The 17,288-nt window shown below is 36.7% G+C and overlaps 1 protein-coding gene across 7 annotated transcripts in view; it reads left to right on the forward strand.

Annotated features, from left to right (window-relative positions):
• The window catches only part of NCOA3 (nuclear receptor coactivator 3), a 79,897-nt gene that overhangs the window by 8,334 nt on the left and 54,275 nt on the right, over positions 1–17,288 (forward strand). For all 7 annotated transcript variants that reach the window (XM_014943704.1, XM_014943709.1, XM_014943710.1 and 4 more), the window contains exon 2: positions 9,992–10,033. The gene's annotated coding sequence lies outside the window, so the exon portion shown is untranslated. The remainder of the gene's footprint in view (positions 1–9,991; positions 10,034–17,288) is intronic.

The following is a 17,288-nucleotide window of genomic DNA, read 5'->3' on the forward strand; positions in this document are numbered from 1 at the left end:
TGCATGTTGTTACACTAGAAATCTTAATTTTTATATCTTTGGTATACTAAAGGAAGAAAGAACAGGATGTTCCCTAATGTCTAATATTCTTCTGTTAAACAGTTAACTTTAAAACCTATTTAATGGTTATTTATAAAATTATTGTAGGTTCAGATACACTGGTGAAAATCAAACTGAAGGGATCTGCAGGTTCAACCTCATTTGTCTACCTCCAAGCTCTTTTCTGTTTAAGTTCTTGTTTACCAAAAGGCTCCCTGACCTTTCTTCAAGATCTAGAGGACTCTGTACTTTGAATGTGCCTTGTCTTTCTGTCACTACAGATATTTATTGTTGACTTATGCTCTTTTGGGTTAGGGCCTAAAGAATACTTTGTATAATGGGTTGAGAATTTTTTTGCTTAAATGCTGGGATGGGAGCTATGGTGGTATCTTGTGCAAAAAGCAAGCAGCGTCAAAACAAACTGACTTCTTTCCAGATTGAAAATATAAAACCAGAACCCTTTAGATGCATTCCCGTGGAACGCTGTCTTTCCAAGGCAGTGTGGTACACCTCTACCACTGCTCAAGCCAAATCAGAGCTATTGTGCTTCCTGTTACCTCTCCTCCTCTTGCTCTGGGACTGAGGCCCTTGCAGTCAGCAAACAGATTTAATTCAAAATTGTCCATTCCTTCCCTCCCACCAACAAAAAAACCTGAACCCCAAAACCAAATAAAACCACCCAGACAACTTGTGGCTGTCAGCTTACTCCTAGTTGCACAAACACCGATGGTAGTGCAAGGGAATGGGTGGAGTGGAACTAGAGCAGCCATAGTTGTGTCAAAAATTTAAACTAGATGGAGTTCCAGTAAGACACTGTTCCTGAAACAAATGTGTTAGAGAGACTCAAGTGGTACCTGGGTGTATGAGAAATTCAGCAACCTTTGTCTGCCCTGGGGCTGTAATTAGAAAGAGTTGGAGTTACTAATTATGCATTATTACTGGTAGTTCCTTACCTGTTGTATCTACATTGGGAAACTAATTTCACTTAAGTCAATAGGGATTAAGTAGATATATTGAGTGCTCTTCTGAAAAAGAAGAGAATCGTTTGATGTTGAGAATCCTGTGAACATTTAATGTGTATTTGTTACTAGTGTAGTTCATATACTTATTGCTGAGCAGAAATAACCTACTGAAAGGGGTAAGTACTGCAATAATTCTATTTTGGGGTAGAATTAATCTATCAAATGGATAACTTCTGTAGAGACTCAGAGAATCAGCATCCCCATCCTATTGGGTCTAGGGATGAAGGATTTTTAACAGGACTGTAGGATTAAAATATATTAGGTCGTGTTATGAAAAAACTTATTGTTTGTTTCTCTGATGCTGTTGTAATCAGTGGTCCTTTATAGGTGGTAAGGGTCTTCATGGTTTCTAGGTTGAGGTTAAGAACTAAGTAAAGATCTTTAATAGCAGGTGATACTTGTTTCTAAATGAACTTGCAGAGTAGATTGGTGTACTTGGCAGCATTTATGGAATCAGTGCTTAATAATCTGTAGTGTCACTTAAGTTCTAGATTTCATTTCCACAAAATCAAAGTTAAACTTCATCTGAAGATTTTTTTTTTTAATGGAGACAGAAACAAGAGGAGAGGAGAGGGCAGTACAGAACAAGCTTTGTGTACAGCTGTGTCTTATTTTATACCAAAAGTACCTTTCATACGTGGGCCTAGACAGTTAACCTTTACAGCTAGGCCAAAATAAACAACTAGGTGCAAAGCTGAAGACAAATTATTGTACTCTGATAAAAGTATGTTTACTGTAGGAAGGTATTGCTAAATAGAAACATATTCTGTGTTTATATGAACGCTTGTTCAAATGGACTCTGTCAATTCCTCTACACAGATTGATAGGACATGGGGCAATGTAGAATATAGCCATCTTACCCACAACTTCATAGAAGCGATGAAAGTGGGAAGAGTGGCACATAAGTCATTGACAGCATCATCAATCTCAAACAGTACTTTTTTGAGCTGAGGGGGCAGTGTTTCCAGACCTCCAAAAGCAACACAGCTGAACCATTTTGATTGGTAATTGCACTATAACACACATTTGCCAAAATAACGGATGTTTTTTTGGGTTTAGGGCCCTATTGAAAGTGCTTAGTATTGTCTGGGAACTTTTTTTTTTTCCTGTTGTCTGTTTACCTTCAGGTTACAGTTATGGATGCAGGAGCTCCTCAGCCAGGTTTCAGGGCAGGTGCTTGACTGACTGAATTAACTATGGACCAGACTCTTTAGATTGGAGTGTCCAAAAGCCTGTTTTAAAGTATGTCTTCACTTCAAACTGGAATTAACTCTTAGCTGTCACGCAGATTCCACTGGTATGGAGGTTCAATAAATGTTTTCCTTTATGATAAGGGCAAACCCATGAAGTAAGTTGACTTTGTCAGAGGCAGAGCAGTCCAAACTCTTGTTTCTAATTAGAATGCACAAATGTTTTACCTATAATAGAATCTCTTGAACATCATCAAACTATGAAATTTATCTGATTGGCCTTTTCTGCTGGCTTGAGGTTGAAAAAAAATTAGTAGTCTTGAAACTGCAGTTTAGTTTTCAAGTAAACTTTATGTCTGACTGCTAGGTTGTAATTAACTGTCTTAATTTGTTGATTAACCCTTTGTCTTTAAGCATAAATGGTTCTGCTGAACATTTCTGTTAACTAGCAGTCTTAATTCTAGATGTTTCATTTTTATTGACATTTCAGTAATGATTCACCTTTTCCTTCCTCTTCCAGAGCTCACAAGAACTAGTAGTATGCTATGTAGAGAAAGAACTTTTGGGGCAACACTACTCATTTAGTGCCAAGTTGGTTTGAAAGTTTATTCAAGGTGATGAGGTTGCACAGGTGAGACTGAGAATATTCTGGCATGCATAAATAATCCATTGTGGTCCAATTGCATTAAGTTTGACACGTCAGGGCTCCATAAAGTTTATTTGTATTAGAGAATCTGAGAAAAACCAACTTTCTTAAAGTTATGTGTTATTGCAAGGTTTCTTCAGCAGTCTCATTTCCTGGGCCAGGGACTGCTGTCTGGATTAACACAATGAATAGCTTCAACTTTGAGTAGGGCATTATTTTATGGTATCTTATTTAACTCTTGCACTGAGTGGACTTTGATATCCTTAGTTCTACTCAAACAGGGTATCCAGTGTCTACTATAGCACAAGAGGTTTTTAAAATAATTCTTAAAAAAAAAAATAAATCTAGTAACTTCCTCCTTAAATATTGAGATGCTAATACAGGATAGAGATACTTATTATGGATCTGTTGCACCAGATTGGTGGTGTCAGCTGAGGATGTACCACATTTGTGGTGGTGTTACTATGGCAACTGCCTTCTAAGAGCTGTCTCAAGGTCACTCATCAGTTGTAGCCTGGAGTGCTTGCTGCTTAAGCAAAATATCTACACCAAACAATTCAGGAAATGATCATTCTGCTTTGAGAAAGCAACAATAGGGACACAAAGCAGCATTTTATTTTTGGGTTGAGGGAAAGGACATTCTTTTTTTTCCTGTATATTTATCAGTCAGATATTTGAAGACTCTTAGAATCATTGAGGGGTGGATTTTAGTTGCAATGTAAATAATAAGTAATGTAGTATCAATGACACGAGAAATGTCTTATTTAAAAGCAAAATAAAACAAAAAATTTAATCTGAAGAACAGAAATTGGTGACCAAGCCTGAAGTTTATGGTGCAAAGATGACTGCCTACACCAGTGAAAATTTAGTCAAGATGGTGAAAACTTACACTGAGTTGAGAATTCAGAGCTGCTTATACTTAAGGGCTTCTTTTATGAGATATCCAGATGCATTCTCGCATCTAAATCCTTGTGGATGTGGTTAGAGAATGTCAAATACACTCAGCAGCACTTTCAGGCTAATGCACAGTGATTCAGAGATAAGACTAGAGAAGGGGTTGTTCAGGAAGTTGATCTTATGTCTGAGGTTACAAGAGATTCTGTTATCCTAAATGCATAAAATGGAATCCACTAGACTAAAATTTAATTGGAATGACATAGTGTTGTTTTCTTGGTTTGGATGGTTACCTGACTAGTAAAAAGCTACCATGTTTTATGTGGCTTTTTGTTTCTTTGGTTTTCTTTTTTGGATTTAAACTTACTTTTCCTCTTTCCTCTTGCATCATTTCATGGCCTAAAATAGTAGTGTGATAGCAACAGAAGCAGCCGTTAGATTCAGTAGTTGATGTTATGTCTGACTATATTTCAAACCTCTTTCACAAAATGATAAGCTATTGTTTTGGGAACCTAATGTATTCAGGCAGCAATGTAATCCCTCCTTTTGCTCTTTAGGCTGAACAGACCAAGTTCTAGCTTCCTCTCAAAAGCACGTATTAGCCGGTCTCCCACACACACCTGTTATTTTTTAACTTCTGCTTAGTTTGTAGGTTAGGGGAATATTGTTATTTCCCAGGTGCATGATGTCTATATTTTGTACTAAGAAATACTTTACAGAGCTGTTCTGTAAATAATTTCTGTTAACATCTTCGGAGCTGTGGGACAGGAGTGACTTCCTATAGCACTATCTAGGTTTGGTGCCACTCTCTGGAACCTTTAAGAATTGGGATTGGTTGGAATTTTATAGAAGTACGTTCAATAGTAGTTGTCCACAGAACCCAAGGAGCTCCATCCTTGGAGTACTACTAGACTACACAGAAATGACAGGTGAGCTGGTACTTCTATTTCTAGATTAACAGGATATATTTAAGTAGGGAATGAAAATGTAAGAGCTAAGGATATCAGGTTAGTAATCCACTCTCCTTCCACCCTCAGTGAAACAAGCCTAGACTGTAGTAAGAGAGTGGAAAAAAGTTGTACAAACTATTGGTAAAAGGAGGTTAAGAAAAATCTCTACCTTATGAAGGTTGGTCTTTAAGAGGCATTCATGTTAAGTGTCTGTATTGTTTTCTCCAAAGTAAGCAGTCTGTTCAAATTCTAACACAGATTATAGCATGAAAATACTAGTGTATCCGTTGCTTTACTGTGAGGCCATAGCACAAGAACAAATTTCACCTGTGCCACAAAACAGAGGCTTCCAGCGTGTGATACACGAGTTATATCCACATGACATGAGGCAGTGGCATAGACAAGCACTTCCTTGTCTACAAAATAAACAGTCTTCCACAGGCAACTGAGAAACTGCACATGGGGAATATTTACTAAGAGATAATTTGAGCCGATTTGGGCTGGTATCTGCATCACTAGTTACTAGGGACATGTTTGCAGTCTGGGGGTACAGGCTTATCACCCCAGAGCTGCTCCCCTTGCTGTACCACCGCAGGATGACTATCTTGTAGCACTGGTCTGTGAGCCTGCACGTAGCTCCGTGGTAAATTTATCCAGACTATTGACTAAATTCTTGCTGAATTCAACATCTTGGCTACACTGCTGGTAAAAGGTAACTTCAAAGCTACCTAAGGCATATTCTTGAAAATTTCATTAAAAGAAACCATTGTGGAGCAGATACCATTATTATCTACTTAAGAGAAAAATCAGATTTGTATTTCACTTTATGCGCACTCAAGAGGGTTTTCCAAAACTGAACAGGCTAGACTTGTGGGTCAGCTTTACACCTGTGGTTTTTTATGGTATTTTACAGTATTTTATTCCTATTTAAGAACTGTCTGAGAGTTCATGAGAGAAACAGTCTGATCTTCCACAGCTGTTACAGATTTCTTGAGGATGTAGCTAGTTGATTTTTTTAACAAAAGCAGGTGAGCTAAGATCCTTGACAGTGGCAGTGTTTTATTCCAAGTATATGTACTGACTATAGACAAAATAGACTAAAGTTTAGCTACACTAATTGCCTCAGCCAATTTAATTTTTTTTCTTTGCAGTAGCAAGGCTGTTCCAACTTTCTAATGCAGTATTTTGAACAAAAGGTTGGATACTTTCCTATAGTCATACTCACTCCCCTGAAAGTTTCTTCTATTGCAGGGCATTGCTATTTAGCAATTCCAATCCAGTCTAGACTTGTTTTTTCTGGAATAATAAAAAACTTGCAGATCTTCCAGGCTTTTCTTCCTCCCCAAATAAAGTTAGCAAGGCACTCCACCACAGATTGATTCATTTAGAAAAGATTTTAATGTACTGTTATGTTAAAAACAACAAAAAAACCCACCCTGCCAACAAAAAAACCTGTGTATGAAATGGAATGTTTCTCTCCTAGAGTTACACTGGCTCCATAGCATCAACAGTGGAAAAAAAATAAGCAACTAACAGCCCTGGAGAGACTTCAGCTACATCAGTTGAAGCTAGGATATGGCTAGGGCTATTGGTTAGTCTAAAATAAAAACAAAACCCCACCCACAGAACACCACAAAAGAATACAGCTGAAAAATGGCTTGTTCTAACTTGCCTAGTGTATTAAGGTAGCATTTTTAGCATATTCATGCTAAATTAAAGGCCTCGCCTCTGAACCAGGGATTTCAGAAACTTCTCTGAGTTTTCTCCGTGTAATACTTGCATAGGAAGTCCTTGTGCATTTCAATATTACTTTCAAGAACCTGAGGGGGCATGGAGCACAATTAAGCAATTGCTTAAGTTCTAAATATGAGATTGGCCACCATCAGTTTATAGCCAGTATTTCATAGCTGGAGGAATTGGCATTAATATTTGTTACATAAAACAGTATCGTAAACAAGTTTTGCAGAACAGGTGAAGCATCTTTAGTATTAAAACTTTATTAACTCTTATGAGAGGATATACTGAGGAGACTTGGCCAAAACAGCTAATTCTGCAGAAAAACTGAACTACTGGCACTTCTTTTGAAGCAAGTCTGCAACAAGCCTAAGGTGTAAAGCTCTTTACCCACTTAAATTTCTTCACTGGAAGTATTTTAGCCATTCTTTCCTCATTCTAAGTGCAAGAAGACTTTTTTGACAAAGTCTGCTGGAATATTATCCATTATGGCATCATCTTGAATGTACTTCACTCCATGCACTCAATGCTTGTAGTCCTAGATCGTATCTCTGTTTGTCAAAAAGCTAGAGAAACAGAAGGACAAAGCACAGATCAAGAGTCAGATAAAACTAAGAATACTTAAGTACTTTGGCAATTTCAGATAAGCACAAAATACAGCTTCTAGAATTAAGATGTTTTGGTTGTTTTTCATTTGGGATAATTTGTTTATCTTGCTTTTACTGCCATATATCCAGATGTGACTAAACTGTCTCCAAGCAAAAGTTTACCACAACACTTTTCTATTTCTCTGGCTACAAAGATACTACTGTCATCTTGGAAACGTTAACTTCTGTATTAGTTAAAATTTACCACAACAGAGCTGAAGTTACTGATGTCAGAATTGGCAGAAATTAATCTCTCAGAGAAATTAAGTTATTGCTTACATGCAGTAGAATAACATGGAGATGGCCACTAATTCACTGTTTTGCTAGTGGTCATCTGAAAGATTTTAGTATCTGCCATATGCATATAAATGTGTCATGGTCTCTGCTAGTGCTAATGCTATCTCTAGGTAAAACAGGTAGTTCTTATGCTCTAGACTTGTTAAAAGAGTTCTGGTCTCCAAGGAAGGCTATCTATCATGTGATAGGGTGCTCACACATACACAAGTGCTCAAAACAAGTTTGTTATCTCTTAAAGCCAGGCAGATCCTCCTGCCTCTTCCCTATTTGTTAGCATCCTTGAAATGCAGAAGTATTGGGCTTGTTTTCAAAGGCGTTGTCTTTCTTTCAGTTCACTATTATGTAAACTCTCTGCTTTTTCCTAGTAAGTAGATCATGAGATTGTAGGTTGGTTTGATCTTGTGAAATGTTTTAAAAGGTACCTTCAGTAGGTCTTATTCCAGTGTCCTAAATTTCACTGGTTAAAAAGGTCTGCGAAAGGAATTGTTCCGTTAACATCAAACTCTATGGATGTGAAGACTAGGTTTCTCTGTGAGCAAAGGGGGAATCCAGAATTTGGGGGTTTGGTGTGTTTTAATTTTTTTTTAATTTTGGGGTTAAGTTTATGCTCATGAAGTGCACAAAAGTTATGAAAAAAGTAATATCAAGCAATTAATGGCTCCTTTCTATAGCAACCTTTAAGCCTTGATTTGGTATACTCTGACAATGGGATATTATGTTAATTGGTTTGGTCTCAGTAACTTTAACTGACTTATTTCTTGGGCCGCATGCTTATTTTTTAAAATACATAAGTTTCTATATCAAACTAACTTCCTAGCTGCTCCTAATCCTTTCTCAAGTATTAAGCTACTGCTAATGAGAGGGGACTTGACTAAAGTTAAAAATAGAGCACATTGAACTTGACGTGAACCTTAATATCTTTTCCAGCTTTTACAAGGATTGTATTGTGAATTGTGTATTGTTTAGTTGGTTTCTCACTGATTAAAAGTATTGAAATAAACTGTGTATTGTGAAATAAAGCTGCTGTCAATGCTTTGTTTACATTTTGGATATCTTATCTAAATGTTACTTTACAAATTTGATGCAAAGTTCAAACTTGGAGATGGGATTTCGAACTCTTACAAAGGCGCTTTTTTTTTCTAAAGGCAAAATATATTGCTGAAGACATAAGACAATTGAAATTTGTTTATTGTCAAAGCCTAAAAGAAACTTGTTTTGTTTACTTGGTCTTTGGATAAAAGCCAGTGTGGCAGATCAGATATTTCGCTATATAGAGTTTGTTACTACAGCCTTACAGAAGTTTCTGGTGTTCTTTGAGCTTTGGTTTTACAGTTATTTATTCTGCTTATTGTGAATTCATTTATTGACTCATCTGATAAGTTTACTAATTACTTTATAGGTATAAGACTGATCTTGACTAAAACAGTTCTGCAAAGCTTATTGTATGAAGATTTGGTAAACTTAAAGAAAACACATCTCTAATACTACTTCTGGGGATGATGCTAATAGTGGCTTGCTTAGTTCTGGTGTTTTGTTTTTGTCCTCTAAGAATATAGGCTTGGTAACTACCTGTAATGGTTGCAGTCACTGTCAGGGTTGTCACTGAAGAAACAATTCTTTTGTTTCTTTACACAAGAAGAAATCTTGTGTAAAGGGATTAGGGGGACTTTCTCTTCTAGGTGAGTGGCTGTATATGTTCCTAGCATTTGATTTAGGAGGCCTGTCCTTATTCAGAGTGATGCTTTTGGCTTTCTGTCTAGTGATATGCTTAAGGGAGGAGCAGGACTGCTATAACCAATAGATTTTTGCCCGATTTTCTTCCTCTCAGTAATTAAAAAACCCAAAACCCTGAATTAATTACTCTGTCAAAATGACAGACCGGTGCTAAGAGTATTCAAAAAGTTGAGTGTTGCGAGTAGTCAGTGAAGAAAAATTACTATAAAATTGAAAATACTGTGTCATTTGTACAGTCATGCCTGGCTCTTGAATATAAGTAATTCTGCTCTGTGCTGTATCAGAAAGAGTATACTTTCTCTTTTTTTTTTTTTTTTTTTAAGATCAAAGCTTAAATTCTTTTAAGAGAAACAGAATTTACCAGCACCTGTTTCAGAAAGAGTATATTTTTTCTTTTTTTTTTTTTTTTTTTAAGATCAAAGCTTAAATTCTTTTAAGAGAAACAGAATTTACCAGCACTTCTCGGCCATCTTTTTTTTTTGCTTGAGAGTACAATGCAGATCTATTCAAAATGACCACAAGTGTCACGGAAAATCAACAGGAAGAAAGTGTTTTCCTCTTCAGTCATTTCATTTATTCTCCTCTTTATTATCAGATGGCAGAGTTAAAAATAAAAAACGGATACTTTTACATAGTGTAGAGCTTAGCTATAGAATGGAGTGCCCCAGAGTATTTTAGCTGCATTAATTTTCATGGGTACAAAGAGAAACTTAACACAGAAGAGAAATCCAGCTGCTGGGAAACTCACTCCTTTTGAACCAGGAAGTTCCTGAGCCGTAGATTGTGAAGTTTGAGGGTATGCTGAAACACATTCATATGCTTACCTTTTTCTTTCTAGGTATTCCTACTGGCTTCTGTTGAAGAAACAACACTGTTCTAGGTAAGACGTCTTTGTGAAGATTTAATTGTCCCAGCCTACTTTATAAGAATTGATCCAGAGAAAACATTGGTATTTAGGATCTTAGAAAAAGAGAGAAAATAATTTCAATACTCTTAGAAAAATAAAGGTGTTTTCTTATGTTCTATATTAATATTGTATATTGTTTGCTTTCTTCCACCTCTCTTAAACTTGAGGAAATTCATGGTGTTACCTGGCCTTGGTATGTATTATAGTAACATTTTCCTGTGTATGTACTTGTCTTTAGTTTTTAATTCTCTGTATCACTGATATTAGAGTTTTCTTTTTTCTCAAGTAACCAATGATGTGAATACTTTGCTCAGAGTATTTCTTCTGAAACAATGGTGATGAAATGGATTTTCTTAGCTAAAGCTGTTCTGTGCCCAGACTGGATATGATGCTAATCACTGTTGCGGTTTGGTTTTGTTTGGTTGGTTTTTTTGTTATAATTTATAGTATAGCCAATTTAGCCTCCAATACTCAAATAGATTAACATGTCAAGTTCTGTACCTGTTGCTGGAGAGTAGTGAAACTTGTAACTTGTCTGGGCATTCCATTCAGTGGGATTTTGGTGTCAGGAAAGGAAGCACCTCCTTCAGAATAATCTCTTGTGATAAGATCAACCTCCTTACAGGTGCCCTAAAATAAAATTCAAGTGAGCTGGCTTGGTTAGAACAAGGTAAGGTTGAAGTAAAATAAAGCAAATGAAAGGAGACAGTGGAAGGAAAACCTTTCGAGAATGATATCTTCTAAGCACAGAATAGATTGTGGTTTGTTTCAGATAGCTGTGCTCATTAAAATGCTACAGTTCCTAAGCAATGATTTGCAGACAGATTTACACTGAGGTAAATAATATGTGGTGGAGAGAAGGGATAAATAACTTTTGCTTTTGACTGGATGGAGACACTTGTCTAAGCATATTGTCTGTCATAAATCTATTTGCAATGAAAGAAAAACCTAAATCACAGCATTTTCACTCTGTAAGACAGAATTCATGACATCAGACTTAGGTTTTGTTTGCTCTTTCTTGTGTTCCCTCCATGGTCTGCCGTGTTTATCCTGTTATTGTATGTTTGCTGTTATTTATAGGCTTCATCTATATGACAATCTAACAAAGCTTCCTACTGGTGAAAGCTCAAGTGTAGGTAAGGTTTTGTAGCTTTCTGAACTTTTAATGGACTACACAGTACACTGAAAATGCTTAGCTGGCTTCTTTTAAAAGAGAATATTAAAGATATGCCACCTAGGGACAATGTTAGTAACTTTTCTCCTAATAATTTTGACAGGACCCAAGAATATAACAATCTGACTGCAGTGTACCTAAATATAACTTCCCTTTCTTTTAAGAGTGCCAAATAAGTGTGATGTACTGCAGTAGAAGGTCACCCAACTGCACAAATGCAGGGTGGTGTTTACTGGGAAGAAAACCCATTGACTCAACTGCGCTGTATAGTTGATACACTCCAGTTGTATGACATAAATGCATTACTGGTGCTAACCAGTTAGTTACCATGTTTGATGTGTTTACCAGATACTAATATAAAAGCCTCCCAGTGCAGAGGTCTAGCTGAATACTACTAGCCTTAAAACTTAGCATCCAGTTAAACTTTGAATTCAACTGCAAAGTGACCTGAAAGTAATTTTGAAAGGTAAAAGAGAAAATGAGTTGTTTAAATCATGGTGGATGAATCTTGAATGTCTCATTGGCAGGGAAATGCTCAAACAATGGTTCACCAGCTGAGGGTTTTAGTGAATGAAAGATACAATTCAGTAGGTCTACTTGTATAGGAACTAAAGATGTAATGCACTTAAAAAAAAGTAATAATGAAAAAAAATTCAACAGCTCTATCCTGGCGTTTCTTCCAGTGCACTATATAAAAATACATAAAATTGCTTCCTAATGTTGTGAAACTACACAACTACTTAGCCATTTATCTACAAACAAGGAAGCAACTGGATCTGAAAGAAAACATTACAAATGCTTTTGGCACTTGAAGGGGAAGGATGTGATCCCTTCTTCTGTTTTTGGCAGTCACCGACCTCTTTTACTAACTTCCAGAATGGCTGCAAATCTTCCTAAAATTACTTGGAATTTCTCTTCTAACGATGATAGTGTCATTATGGAGAATTCTGCGGATAAACATCAGTGTCTGAGAAGTGCTATTTGTATAGAAAAAACTTCCATGAGCAAAACTGATTTTCTGCCTGCTGCTGGAATCTTAGGGAGCTTAGTGTGAGACTTACTGAAAAATGTCTTTCTCATGAAAGCAAAAGTGTATTGCTTCTTTATTAAAACATTAGAAAAACTAGAAGCATAAGGTTTTTATGCAAGGGAAGTTCTTTGTAAAGAATAGAAAAGTTTGGACAAAAAAAACCTACAAGGCATAGAGCGCCTTATTCAAAAGCATGCTGCTTTTTCTCATTAATAGGAAAAAAAATAATAAAAATCCTTAATGGTAGGAATTAACGTTGTGGTCAGTTTGTGTCCAGTGAAGACGGTAGTATTAATGGATGTATGCAAAATGTAAAGAGTACATGAGATTAATGAAACATACTGCTTAAATCAATACAAAAAGAATGTGGTAATACATCTTGAAATTAAGGCAAAGTAGGATCAATTGTAAAGTACTCTCTTGTCATAGTAGCCCCTTGTTATAATGGTACCAGGTTATCTTTAGGCTGCAGTATGTAATTCTCTGATGGCAATGTTTTACTGAAAATCGTAGAAATGAAGGTCTTTTAGGACAGAGATTCCATGGGCTCTCTGGAACTGGTTCCTGTGTTCAGCTGTTCCTTGAAAACTGAAATGTGACTTGTTGCAGGTACTAAAAGCTTGGCTCTTGCCCTTTTGTAGGCCTTGGAGGAGACATTGTGACTCTCCAGTCTTTAATATCTCTCTAGGTAATAGTTTTCTGTTTTGTACAGCATTGAACAAAGACACCAACCTCTGGGGCTTTCCTCCACTGTTTTAGTTTAATTTTTAAATAATTCACCCTGAAATTTAAGATTTGATTCAGTGACCAGTGACATGCAAAATAACATTACAGCTTTCAGTTTTGTGTGGTAAATTTTAGCAGATGCTGTGTGTTATAACCATTGGTACAGAGTGGATGGACAACGTGAAATATAACAAGATAACCTGACTGTACTGTGGAGAGACAAATTAACCTAATTTGGGTGTGATTCTATTCTGCCTTTATTTATCAGTTTAGCTGAAGGTGCTCTACTAAGCTCTGGTCCCTATGAATATGAAATATAGTCAAGTATATGGAAGAAAGAGGAAAGGGGATTTTTAATGAAATGCTCAAATGTATTGGTGTACTATAGATAGACAATTGTCACTACAAATTTTGAATGGTAAGCATTTGTGTTGAACTAAATGAATACCTCTTGCAGCCATATTAAGTGTACCTGTGTACACTCAAACTTAATCAGATTTTAATTACAGCACTGAGCTAGGAACATTTTCATATTTCAAGGTCAAATTGTGTTTCAGAAATGTCACCTTTGTATTAAGTAGCTGTACTTATTCCTTACAATGAACTACGGCATATATAAGCATTGATACTATGCATGGAAAACTTAAACTATTTTGATTTCATTTCTTCAGTAACTTTGTTTTTAGTCTCTGATCTTGTACTCTCAAATTTGAGAGTCTAGTTATGCCAAAAACACAGGAAACTTCATTAACAGGCCTCTTATTATTAGATCAAGGGGATCAGGGGATAACAAGATCTAATTTTAAAAGCAGGGGGATATGTGTTTTTCAATAAATTAAAAAAAAATAAAATCTGTTTTCATAGCCCGATGAAAAGAGACACCAAGTAGAATGCTCAAAAGCTCTCTAACATACCAGGAATTCAACTCCCATTGAAGTCTGTGCATATATAATATAGAACCCCCTAATGGGTAGCTGCCTTCCCCCCTGCCCTCCCCACATAGCACTCAAACGCTTTGTCAGAATATGAACCTACATTTTAAAAATTGTAATGTATCCAGAACTTTGATTAAAATTAGTTGGTTTACAGTGTAAAATAATATATTTACTGACCTTAATTCTGTAGCTTAGTTCTTGTGCAAATGTCCGTAAGTACTGCATCTGCTGACCAGCAAAATGTGCCCAAGGCAAATAAAAGTGATTTATGGACTGTATTTCTTTCCCACTCGTGCCCCTCCTTATTGCTGGTTGTAGATATTTCTAACAGGTAAATCAGTGATTTAAATTCCAGATTAAAGTCTGCTCTAAATGAATATTCTTAATCAAAAGTTGCGATCTGCCATAATCAAGATGGTGCAAATCAGTGTTGTTTACTCTTCATGGGAACACCCCACCCCACCGTGTCGTAATTTGAATTTCACTGAAACTCCTTATGTGCCCCTGTTGCTCAAAAGCCAAATTAGGATACAGGTCCTTGGGAGACTTCAGCTCACCATTTATGAGACCATTATCTCTCGCTGTATAGTGAAGTGAACGTGGCTGCTGAAATAGTAATGTCCCTTGGAGATGATACAACAGATGTCAGTAAGACTGTAGTGGTCTTTTCTGTGAACTGATGGGTGCCAGTCCCACAGAGAGTCTAAAAAGTAGTTACACAGCAATGTGCTTAATTGCATATGTGCAATAAGGGTTAAAGGAAGAAGTATTGAGAGTTGGAGTTCACAATACTCTTTTAAGTTGTTGGCTTTTTTTTTTTAATGACCTCACAACCTTAGTATTTTCAGAGTAACTTTTTGTATGCCAAACCGTATGGAAAAAGTGGTGTAATTCGCCATAAGGAAATTTCTGCTCTGTTTGCCAGCAAGGTTGTCATCTGGAATCCCACAGAGGAGATCAGCAGCACTTTGGTCACTGGAGGGAATGTGCTTTCTCCATGGGCTAGCCACTAGAGGGGCAGGAGCACAGGCCAAGACCCCCATCTGTGCTTTCAACTGGGATCTTGAATTGGGAGGGAGGGAAGAGTGGACTTTGCTAAGCCCTTGATTCTGCTGGTGCCTCATGTTTGGTGGATGCTGTGGATGGGTGGGGCAGAATAACCTAGAAAAATGTCCCTGTTCACAGCTACTGTGCTGCCAGGCTCTTTAACTGCTTCGGAGCTGGCAGCTTTAGAGAGAAGCTGCTCTTGGTCTTTATAATACGGTGAATAAAGCATGTTCTGTCCTGTCAGCACGGAGGAGCTGTGCAGCAACAAAGCTTACCTGGTTAGATGAAATACTTGAGGATCTTGGCAAGTGGTTTAAAAGAAAACTAAGCATGTTCAAAGACTTTAAAGGCACTTAATATCTGTGCAGATATCTTCATTGGAGCAGCAAGATGAAGTTTAGCTTGTTCAGACATTCAGTCAGTTTCTCTTCTAAAGCTTTAACTTCTCTGACTGAATAAAAGGATATATTTTGTTCAACTGAAGTCTCCACTCTGTTTTTAAATGTCCAAACCGATTTTATGCAAGCCTTCCACAAAAAGTAGTTCTGAGGGGTGTGTAAGAGGCAGTCATTAAGGAATTGGAACAGGCTTGTGTGTGTGATGGAAAATGTTAGGCACCCTTAACCACAGATGTAGCTGTGCCTGCATAGGTAATGATATGCTTTAGTGTATTTTGCTATTTCAGGCAAAGATGCCCACCCGAAACCAGCAATGTTCTGTTCTTTTTAGTGCAGCAATTTGTCAAAATTAACTTTTTCAGTAGATCCTCCTAATTTTAGCTTAGTATGAAACTTCACTTGCAATGCTGGGTGTATCAATGCTGTTGTAAAGATGAAGTATATTGAATTGAGTTTGTGTGTGCTCATAAAGTCACTGGGGCCCCTTTCCTAGACTAACATATGCCTGTGTGGAAGTGACTGTTGGCGTATGTGGTTTTAAATGTTTTTCAGCAACCAGTGTATTCCCTCCTCCTCCTCCCCCCTCGTCCTTCCCCTTTGTTCTCCAAATTGTAGAATCTTTATTTGTAAACACGAAAAGCAAAAAATAATACTCTCTTGTTTGGTATGGGTCTTATTTTCATGACCTGTAAGCTTTAACTGTGTCTGGGAATGAAAGAAACTGTATCTGTTTTGGCTTCATGCACAGTACAAATAAGGCAGGTTTTTTAAATAACTTTTAAAATATCTTTGAAATTAGAGGTGAAAACAACAAATTTCTAATTGGATTTGGAACCACTAGGTATAGTCTAAAGAAACTGGAAAAATGCATGCTGCAGACTTCTGGAAAGAGCTTGCATGCTTTCCTGAAATATGTTTTTCCTAAATGGCTTCAGAATAGGACACAGTGTAGATTGGGTGGAGCCTCACAGTCTCAGTAGGAATGAGACATGCTGTTAATTCAAGGGCAGTGTCTTATTAGCTTCATGAGCTGCATAATAAAATATACGTAGTAAAAAAAAAAAAGTACATTTTCAAGGGAATTGCTTTAAGTTTAGAAGGATCCTCAGAATTAGTCATTTTTTGCAGACATGGTGGTGCATCATTGTAAATTGTTTTTGTTTGAAAACGTGATTATACAGAGTCAGACATTAGTTAATATTTTACTTGTGTGTGGTGATTTAGTAAACACTTCTAAATATTACTCAAGTTTTGTAATCAGTGTATTTTTGGAGATGGTGATAGAAATTGCTAGTGTAGTCTCCCCATCCCCCAGCTTTTGCGCTCAGAGGAGTCTAGTTTGCTTGCAGCTGCAGTGGTAGGCATCTTTCAGGAAGTGACCTTGGCTTGTATTAATCAAATTCAGAACACACAGAAAAAGCTTCTTGGTAACATGCTGACTTGATGTAAAATTTTATAGCATCCATTTTCTTTTAAAATGAGGCCATCTTATAAAAAGGGAATTTATTTATGATATCTCAACTTAAAAGAATTTCTCTAAAATGACATGGTATTTAGAGAAGGTAAAAACAACAAAAACAAACTGCTCTTTTTACTGAGAGGAAAATAGCTTTTTATATATGTAATTAAGTCTTAAATTACTATTGCAAAACTGCATTTTAGCCTAGCTAAACTATGAAAATACAGTGTTGTTAGCATTTTCATTGGTGTCTTACCGTGTTTGAACTCCAGCAGAAAAGCTTGGTAGAAGGGCATGGTCTCAATCAGCTATGATTCTCATGACATCTTTAACTTACTGACTTGATGTTTTTTAATCACTTACTGCATCTTTTGTTAGCAGCTCTCAAGGCATTAAACTTAACCTCGTAAGTAGCTGTATTGAGCTGCTATGCCTATTTGCATAGATTGAGAGAGGAAT

The sequence above is a fragment of the Calidris pugnax genome, unplaced genomic scaffold, assembly GCF_001431845.1.
Source record: "Calidris pugnax isolate Ruff unplaced genomic scaffold, ASM143184v1 scaffold118, whole genome shotgun sequence".
NCBI classification, from domain to species: Eukaryota; Metazoa; Chordata; class Aves; order Charadriiformes; family Scolopacidae; genus Calidris; species Calidris pugnax.